Below are 10,416 nucleotides of genomic sequence, written 5' to 3' on the forward strand. Positions count from 1 at the left end.
GGACACCTTTATATATTCGGTAACAACATTCTCGGATCTCACTATATATGCATTGGTTTCGAATTGTGTCTTCGGTCAATAGTTGGGTTGCCCGACTCGTGCGCTTGCCTCCTACGTTCGGCTTTGTTCGGCTAGGTGTGCAAAGGGTGAACCACTGCGATTGTGCTTCCAGCTCACATGGTTAAGCACCTCAGTGGAGAAATACGAAAACTGACTGTCACAATAAGCATAGACTGGTCAGCGATCCGATGACGGTGTTAAATGATGGGCCATTCATAACAATGGCCAAAGTGTTTACGGCTTGACCTCGACGTACGCCTCTCTTGCAGAAGAACTGCCTACCAGGGGTCCCGTTAAGCAGCACGGAGGATTTGGCAGTGGAGAATAAACAGCGGATCCACCCAAGCCAATGGGCGTCAAAACCCATGCATTCCATAATCTGTATCATTGGAGCATGTTCAATCATATCGAAGGCTTTCGCAAAGTCAAGCTTGAGGATGGCAATCTCGCGATTTGAATTTTGGCACTGGTGTATGAATTCATAAGCCCACGCCACACAATCTTGGATTGACATGCCCCTCAGGAATCCGTACTAGTTATAGTGGATAACCTTAAGCACCACTTTTTGCAGCCGATTGGCCAGGAGCTTAGTCAACAGCTTTAGACAACAGTTTAAAAGTGTTATAGGGCGGTAATCATCCGCTGTCTCCGGCGACTGCGTCTTCGAGATGAGGGTAATATAACCAGAGTTCAAACTTTCCAGGTCTAATGTACCTACATGAAAATCAAGCAAAGTCTATAGAACTCCTCCTTAATGATGTGCCAGCAGGCCTTAATGAAGCTGCCACTGAAACCATCCGGTCCAGGGGCTCGATCTGACGGCATCTCCTTGACCACTTGATCAATCTCCTCCCTAGTAAAGGGCTCAGATAAAACCTGTAGTCCATCCACTTTCTTGATGATGCGATTTAGATCAAACTTCATGTTGGTAGGGCTAGAGCACCCCAGCCTTTCTTTGTAAGTTTGGAGAAGAACAACCTCTTTGCCCACATGATCATGAACAACAGTGTCATCCGGCAGGCGCAGAGAGGCAATATTGTTTCGGCGGAAGCGCTCGGTCGCAACTCTATGTAAGAATTTGGTGTTTCCATCTCCAAACTTGAATTGTCTGACGGTACACCGCTTCTTCCAATATGCTTTTTTGCATTCCAGTAAATGCAAGAGATGAGCTTTGAGGATTTTTCTGAAGTTTGCTTCAGGGAGAGACAAACGCCACCGATCCTCAAGGCCATCAATCTCCAAGAGGATATTGTTACAGTTCTCTATCAGCACACACAGCTTTGAGATTCTCTTGCTCCACTGCTTTAGATCATACCGAAGTGTTTTGAGTTTTTTGCACAAAACCATAGCTGTGTTTGGGGCGTAGCATTGTTTATTCCATGATCGCTAAACCACATCAAAGAAGCCTGGCTGCTTGATCCAGTAATCCTCGAACCGGAATAATTTGGTTTTTGGGATTTTGGATTGGATGCTGACGTAGCACGGCACATGATCCGAAGTGGGTTTCCCCAAAGGCATGACCACAGTGTTTGGAAATTTGGTAGCCCAGTTAACAGAGGTAAAATGCCAATCTAACTGTTCGAGCAGTGGGTTAGTTTGCATATTACTCCAAGTGAACGATCGTCCTTTGATTGGTAGTTCCACCAGCGACTGCTTTCATATGAATTCGTTGAATATTAGCATATCGTTAGCATCACCGCCCCCACGGTTACGATTATCGGGCGCTCTGATATAGTTGAAGTCACCTAAGACAAGCCAATCTTCCCCAATTGGGATTTGGAGATCAAAGAGCCATGCGGTAAACAATGCTCAATTGGGATCAGAACAAGGGCCATAAACGTTAACGAGCGTCCACACATCACTAGACTGAGTGGAGGTCAGTCTAACGCCAAGTGCAAAAGATTCTAAGAAGACAGATACACCCGTGAACACTGAACTCATCCACGCTGTTAACAGACCCCCAGAATTACCCACCGACGGCACAAATTCAAACATATCAAACTTCTTAGGGCAGAATAGTTTAACAAAAGACGCATCAAAAGATTCACGCTTGGTTTCTTGAAAGCAAACTACCGAACAACCACTAATCTCGATCGCGTTACGAATCGCTAACTGCTTTTTTTCAGAGTTGATTCCACGAATGTTCCAGCAGAGAACATTCCAGTGTTTATTAGCCGTCATCGCAGTTTAGTTCAGAGCTGAGTCGTCACCCCCATCTCCAGCCAGGAGCTTCTAAGCGCTGAGTTCTTCTGTAGGTATCCCACATTGCTCTATGCCCACACGCTGCAACTGTTGAATCGGAGTTGGCGGGGGCAGAACGTCCGACAGACCCGCGGCAGGCTGCAGATGTGGCTTTGGGCAGGGATCTGTCGCCTTGGATGAACAAGCAACCATTGGGGCTCCCCTGGGCTTGACCTTGGACTGTGGCTTTTTGGCATCACCGAGAAGATTTATCTTGAAACCATCGTATCTTGTTGCCCTGGTGCTGCGCCTCAAACAAGTTGTATCTATTGGCATCTTCTCCGCAAGGATCATCCTCTGGAGGTGCTTGTTCAGTGGCTTGGCATTGGCAATTGTCGAGGTTTCAGAGATGTCAACAGCACCACCTGCCCCAGCTTGAGTGTCAGGGTCCATCCTTGTGATTGTCAGGCTCTGCACTAGGGAGGTTCCCCCACCAATCAACCCAGCGGGGACAGCCAAAGTGATAGTTGTGGCATAAGCAGCCCAAATCTCCGAGGGAATAATGATATCAACCGGGAGAGGAGGCAACGGGTCAGTCCAAGGGCAGACTAGCGTATTTAGATAGCGCACACCCTCCATAACAGCAGCAGTCACATTGATAAAAACAACGAGAGGATTCAGGGGGAGAGAAGCACCCGACAGGCCTTCCTCTGGAGCAGTGATGCAGCGGGTGTACCTTCCACACGAAATCCTCCAAAGGAACTACAGAAAAGAGATACCTAGTTCAGCCTGGACCTCAACAGCAAGAGAGTTACCAGTAGCGCGCACAAAGCGCAGCCCAGAGGTGGGTGTGCCATTGATCAATGCATCTGCAGCCTCAGAGATGTCAGAGTACACAGACCATTCATCCTGAGGATCATCAGAGATGTTACTTTCTTGCTCCACTCCATCCATGAGAGATGGCCCTGTATACTGAAATAGCATTCTGAAACTGAACCCTCTGTAAGGAGGTGGAGCAACTGGCCAGACCCCCCAGCCATCATTCTGTGCAGGCTGTTGTTGTGGCATTTGCTGTTCCCAGGCCACATCAATTTGTTGCTGCATCCAACGCTGATGATCAAGTGCCCACTGTTGCGCAGCAGTCAGGTATGGCAGCTCATACGGATGCGGGGAGGCGTTCATCGACGGAGCTTCATCCTCATTGCCTACAAGGTCAGGAATTGTGTTCCGACTGTTAAGCACATAGACAGGCACAGACCATGACCTTCCCATTCCAGGTAGCGTGCCAATGCGCTTCATCACAAGACTATGAGGAACCTGTGCGATATCACTAAGGATAACCCGAACCAGAACACGCTCCTTGTTGTGCCCCGACCTGTGCTAGAGATCAAGCTTCCCGAAGCAGGACACTGCCTTGTGGATGTAGTGGTCATTCTGGTAATCCATGGGGAAGGCAAGAAACAGAACCCATGCAACATACTGAAACGGGCAGCGACGCATATTCTCCCCTTCATCATGCGGCACAAAAGAAAATGTCATATCATCATCTAGAGGATCCAATTGGTGCGGACTTTCCTGAATATACTAATCCCTCAATGCAACATCTACAAACGCCACCATACCCACCCCGATAGGATAAACGAAAGCATCGGGCACCTCAAGATGAAAATCCTCAACCATGATACGAACTACCTCATCTAACACCAACTGCTTCTGATGATCTGGGACGGGGGGACGGCAGTGATGATAGTATACCTCTCATGGCTCAGCGGCGGGTCATCCACCACCATCATGTTGCGGGCTAGTCTATGGTCCGGCCCTCGCTCAATCTGAGCTCACATTGGCACAAACTGAAACGGCCTCGTCGGAAAGTTGGCCATTGCGCTGGTGGTGGTGGCGGTCGCTACAGTCAAAGGTGGAGCAGAGGAGGAGGAGGTGTCTCTCTACTCGTTGGCTAGCAGGGGAGGCAGGCGATGCAAATGACTTGCAGGTTGAAGCGGAAGCGTCCACCCAATGGCTATCGTGGATGGGGCCCGGCGTCTGGTACTTTCCTTTTGGGACGCCATATCATTTTTATTAGGAAATCTTAGATTCTGTGGTTGGGGGACTGGTCGAAACCGCGGCAATGAATCCAAACGAATTTTAGCTTGCCGTTCCACCTTCCTCTGACGCCAAAATAAACATGGAGCAGATTTGGAGAAGCACCAGTAGCTCTCATGGCCCAGAAACTTGCAGCATTTGCACCATAGAAGCCCAGGGCAGATTTCTTTCTGATGGGCTAGACTGTTACAACTCGTGCAAGATTTGTCTGGCCGACCCATCTCTTTATTCATGCAAAGACATGCACGTAGGAAGTTATGGCAGATGTTACAACTTTTGGTACGGCAAGTACTGGATTCGTGACCTCCTTCGAAGCACCTGGCGCATCTGCCCAAAAGGCGATGAATAAAATCGGAAGGAGGCAAATCATCCAAATCATAAGCTTTCCAGATATGTGCCTCATCATAATTGGCTTGCCTTAGGTCTAAGATATTTTCCAAAACCAATGTTGGAATGTTGCACCAAATCCGCTTGCGATGATTCTTACCCAAGAATTTTTTGGTATTGTTTGCAATTCGATCCATCATAACCGGAATATCCAAACTGCCAACAATCAAAGTTTTTTGAATATTCGCAAGATGTGCACTATTGTTCACCCGATCATCCAAACCATGATCATCCTAAGGTAAATCTCTATGAGAAGAAACTTCTTCAAACGAGCTCAAAAGATTGGTAGGACGCTCAATGCTAATACCAAATTTGGCCAACTCCTTAGAGGCAGAAATATCCTTAGCAGCACTTTTCTCAAGAAATTTCAGGTTAGTGCAAACAGCTTTAGGTACACTGTCCCCAACAGAGGGGTTGCTTCGCTCAAGTGGATCCACTCTAGGCACATTCCACGGATGCTTAAAGAGACCAAATTGACAAGTAAAATCTGGCCAAACTCTATCCCATAGGGCATAGATGAAATGACCCACTTTGTTTGAGGCCACTGAGAACTGATAGTTCCTGGCTCCAATAGATGTGACATTAAAACCAGAAGCAAGACCACCAATGCAGCACTATAAAGCCAATCCAACCGAAGCACGGGACAAAGGGAAGGAGGTAGAAGAAAACGTGACCACCAAGAAGAACTCCTTGGAGGAAGATGCAGGGGAGAAATGAACCGTGGATCTGAAACGCCTACGAACCTGGTCCTCGACCTTGAGGCCGGGGTTGAAGTCCCAGTGTATGAGCCCTTCCATGGTGGTTTAGAGGGATCCATGGTCACCGGAGGGAGGGGTGGAGGAGGAGGTGGTGGTGGGGGTGGAGGTGGGATTCATGTCTTGCATGCCTCCGCTGTAAGAATGGAGAAAATTGTAATCTAGTAGTAGTACCTCCTTCCGCCGAAAGCATGGGACATCCAACAGTCCTACCACCTCAGTAATAAAGACTAATGAGCCATCAAATCACATAGATCCAGTAGTAAGTTGGACGGACGAAGCAACCATCACTCTTGCGCCAGTGAGAGGTCGCGTTCGCTCTGCCCGGGCATGAATGCGGCACCGATTCTTTGGAGCGGCGCTGACCGTTTCGGGCGGGAAGCGTGCGCGGGCGATGGAGGGGCTTTGGGTGGGCCAGGCTGGTCAGGAGCTGGTGTGGCAGCTGTCCGCATGTCCCTACCGGACACGCCCGGAAATGAGAGGATGCACCGACTCTCGCGGCAAAAATCGTACACTACACAACATCTCTCTGTAGGAATAGGTCGATCTGTCGCTCTCTCTAACACACACATGTTGTTAAACACACACACACACACACGCACACACCTTGGTCCCGTTGCACCTTCTAACGTGACTTATTACACCTAGACAGAGGGAGTAGTAAGTATACGAGATACAGTGGCACACTGACTTAAGTCGAATACAAGTGCCCAAAATTTGTGTGCATGTTATAATAAGGATTCACTTAAAATAGTATGTGAGCGAACAGAGGGATCAATTGGACAGTGTTCCCGAGCAGTAGCGAGATGTGTGAGGTAAGAAACACCGCTGGTGCTTTTAATTTTTCTTATTAATTTGTTTGTTTCACCCTATGACTGGTGGGACCCAACGTACTACGTGGAGAGAGGTAAGGTGACTAAGGCTGCATTATTTCTGCACCACTGTGGATAGTCTTACCACCAAAGCCACATGACACGATTATGATTGAAATCCCAATGACTCCCACACACAAAACAACACGACATGCTTGTCACACGAATGCAGGAATGTATAAAAGGTTATTTCTCTCTCGTTGAACATAAGGGGAGGGTTGTGTAGCTGGTTAGCCTGTTCGCTCATCAAACTTGAGGTCTCGGGTTCGATAACTACACTTGAGCATAATTTGTGCCAGGAGGATTTTTTGACTGGTCAAAATGTTTTCTAGGGTTTGCACACTTCACACTCTCTCTCTAGTATATATATACACGCTGGAGCCTCAACGCTTGTAGTTGCTCTCTTCACACTCTCTCGCCCTCTCCCGCTGGAGCCTCAGCGCTTGTAGTTGCTCTCTTCACACTCTCTCGCCCTCTCTAGATCTAAACAAGACTTCGTTGGCCTCTCTCTCCCCTCACTGCTGCTCAAAGAGCCGGCAGGCTGTCCACCGGGAAGGGAAGGAGGCTTAACACTGTCGCTGTCGGCGAGGGACTACCGGCGCAGCTGTTCACTTTCCACCTAGCGGCGGCGCAGAAGGGCCTCCGACCCCTTCTTCTTCGCCGCCGTCCCATCGCCCACCGAACCACTCCCCAAGAACCTTAAGGTATAATTTACTTACTCCACATGCATTGCTCTAGCTGCATGTATACCATGAATCTAGGACGTGGTTCAAAGAGGAAAGGAGTAGGGGAAAGTAGTGGGAAAAGTTGTATATAGCATGAATCTAGGACATGGTTCAAAGAGGAAATGATGGGGGAAAGTTGTATAGCATGAATCTAGGACGTGGTTCAAACAGGAAAGGAATGGGGGAAAGTAGTGGGGAAAGTTGCATCGCATAAATCTAGGACGTGGTTCAAAGAGGAAAGGAAGGGGCGGAAGTACTAGTTCAAAAAGGAAAGGAAGTGACAAGGCTGTAGAGTTTGAGCAGGACTAGATTTGCTGCGCTCACATAGGGAAAGGTGTCTAAAGATAACAAAACTGGGACCAACACAAATATGCTCCTTGGTTGTTTGTTCTTTGTTGCAACAGACTGTGCATGACCATAGTACATCGGTAGATGCACATGGTGCTGGTGCGTCCACTGTCCCGTGCAACTCATCAGTTGTTGTTAATCTAAGGCCCTGTTTGGTTAAAAACTCCCTAGTCCCTACCTGCTTGGTTCCAGGGACTAAACATGGACTAGAGGTTATTAAATGACATGCTAAAAGACCATGTTACCCCTAGTAATGAACTAATAGAGACAAGGTGCGATGTGTGGCAGGGGCAACTGTTGGAAGAAGTCCCAAAAGACTCCCTCAGGGTCTTCTTTCTTTAGTCCCAAATGCCCACTTTTAGTCCCTAAAAGTCCCTCCTGTTTGGTTTAGATGGGACTGACACTGAGTTTTTTTAGTCCCTATACCAAAATGTCCCTGTAAACAAACACCCTCTAATAATGCGTCTGGAAAATTGATGCAATGCCACAATTAAAAGCAAATTACATGTTTAACAAATTTTATTGTTAATATAATCTCTATGTTAATATTAATCAATGCCACCATTTGAGAAATGCTAATGTCTTGCTTTCTTTCCCATTTAGATAAGGTAGATGCTTCTTTTTGTTGGCTTATATGTCATCCACCGTTATTGACCACTAATTGTTTCCTTCGCACCTCTGTGTAAACAGGGTTATCTACTTCACCTTGTTGCCATTGTGACCTTTTGTTGCACTGCACAAAACACTTTTGTTTTAAGAGTGTTTTGTGCAGTTCAACCAAAATGTCACACCGATAACGTTGCTTGATTGATTGATCTTAGTGGAACTGCACAAGAGGAGATCTTACTTCCTATACGTTAAGGCGAATTTGGTTCAGATCTTCTTCTTGTGAGTTGTTTGAATTCCGCATCATGAGACGTCAGTACTAGCCTTCTTTCACATGATTCTGCAGTGTGCTTTCATATGTTGTGCTACTTGTATGATAATGTTGCTTGATTTTAGTGAACTGCACAAATGCAGATAAGACTTCCAGTCTGTATGTGCACCTTAATATCCCATTGAGGTAATATAAGGATATTTCACTACTGCTGGCCTGTATTTTGCCACTTTCATCAGAAAATCAAGTTTAGTAATATACTTGTGCTCCCTAATTGACATGCCAAATCTTACATTGAAGGCAAAGCTTATCGGTTATTGAACCAAGTGATGAAGGGGAAGAACAAGCGGAAGAAAAACAAAAATCAACTCACGGTGCTGCAATGAAGCACTGGAACTGTGATGACACAAGTAATGATATAGTTTTGCATCTTAATTTATTGCTATGGTTGGAACGAGCAACTGTTTTGCCACTGATTTGATGCCACTCTTAATGTAATATGTAATTATCTCTACTTGTGCAAACAGGGATCTTCTTTGAAGATACCATATATTTTAGTGGAACTGCACAAGAAGATGTTGGAAACATTAAACTAATCACTACTAGGAAAAGGGCTACTAATGGCGCACCAGTTTTGCCTACTAATGGCGCATCACTGGTGCGCCATTAGTATCACGCCACTAGTATTTTTTACTAATGGCGCACCACTGGTGCGCCATTAGTATCTGGTATACTAATGGCGCACCACTGGTGCGCCATTAGTATAGGCCACGGTGCGCCATTAGTATAGGCCACTGGTGCGCCATTAGTATAGGCCACGGTGCGCCATTAGTATTTTTGAATTTTGAAGGCGGGAAAATAGTAGTGGCGCACCGTCTAACCCCCACCGTGTGCCATTGCTATTTTTGAATTTTGAATTTGGATCTGGATCGTGATGTTTTTGCCCATTTTTGCTAGTTTTTTTGCTCGTGTTTTGGCACGATATTATTTCAAATTTGTTCCTGTTTTTGGATCTTGTACGTTCTTTTGCCGGAGAGGAGTTCGCCGGAGAGGAGGAGGAGGAGGTCACCGGAGAGGCGCTCGCCTACATCGCCGGAGAGGAGGAGGAGGTCGCCGGAGAGGAGTTCACCGAAGCATCGGAGAGGAGGAAGGAGAAACCATGAGGGAATGGGAGGAGAGGAGGGAGGAGGAGCTCACCGAAGAGGAGGGAGGAGGAGCTCACCGGAGAGGAGGGAGGAGAAACCGTGAGGGGAGGGGAGGGAAGGAGAGGAGAGGAGGGAGGAGGAGGTCCCCGAAGAGGAGGAGGTCACCGGAGAGGAGGAGGAGGTCGCCGGAGAGGAGGAGGAGGTCGCCGGAGAGGATGAGGAGGAGGTCGCCGGAGAGGAGGAGGGTAGTATGGTGGAGGAGAGAAGGGAAGATGGAGTGGAGGTGAGGAGGAGATGGAGTGGAGGAGAGGTGGAGTGGAGGAGGTGCGCCCAGCCATATATACGACATAGTAATGGCGCACCGTGGGCAGGTGCGCCATTACTAACTTTTTTTTATTTTTTTTATTTTGAATTTTGAAGGCTGGAAGATACAAATGGCGCACCATGGGCAGGTGCGCCATTAGTAACTTTTTATTTTTATTTTTTTGACTTATTTTGAATTTTGAAGGTGGAAAGATACTAATGGCGCACCATGGGCAGGTGCGCCATTAGTAACTTTTTATTTTATTTCTTGACTTATTTTGAATTTTGAAGGCGGGAAGATACTAATGGCGCACCATGGGCAGGTGCGCCATTAGTAAGTTTGAATTTTTTTTACCTCTCCAGATCTTAAAAGCCCCGTATCTATTTTTCTGTTAGGTTTTTGAGGATTTTGAAAATGTTTAACAGGGTTCCCCTCATTAAATTTGGATGTAACTTTTCGAGTAGATGATTTTTCATATAAAAAACTTTTTCATCCGAGTTCGTACGCAAAAGTTATGCCCATTTTTACAAATTCTCGAGAGATTTTGCAAAAAAGTCAAAAATTCATGTTTGTAAATTTTGCTAACAACTAGACCACATATCACATCAGAATCTTATTTTCTTTTATTTTTTTGACATTTCTATCATTTTCTCTTTTTTTTG

The sequence above is a fragment of the Triticum dicoccoides genome, chromosome 3A (assembly GCF_002162155.2).
Source record: "Triticum dicoccoides isolate Atlit2015 ecotype Zavitan chromosome 3A, WEW_v2.0, whole genome shotgun sequence".
In the NCBI taxonomy this organism is placed as follows: Eukaryota; Viridiplantae; Streptophyta; class Magnoliopsida; order Poales; family Poaceae; genus Triticum; species Triticum dicoccoides.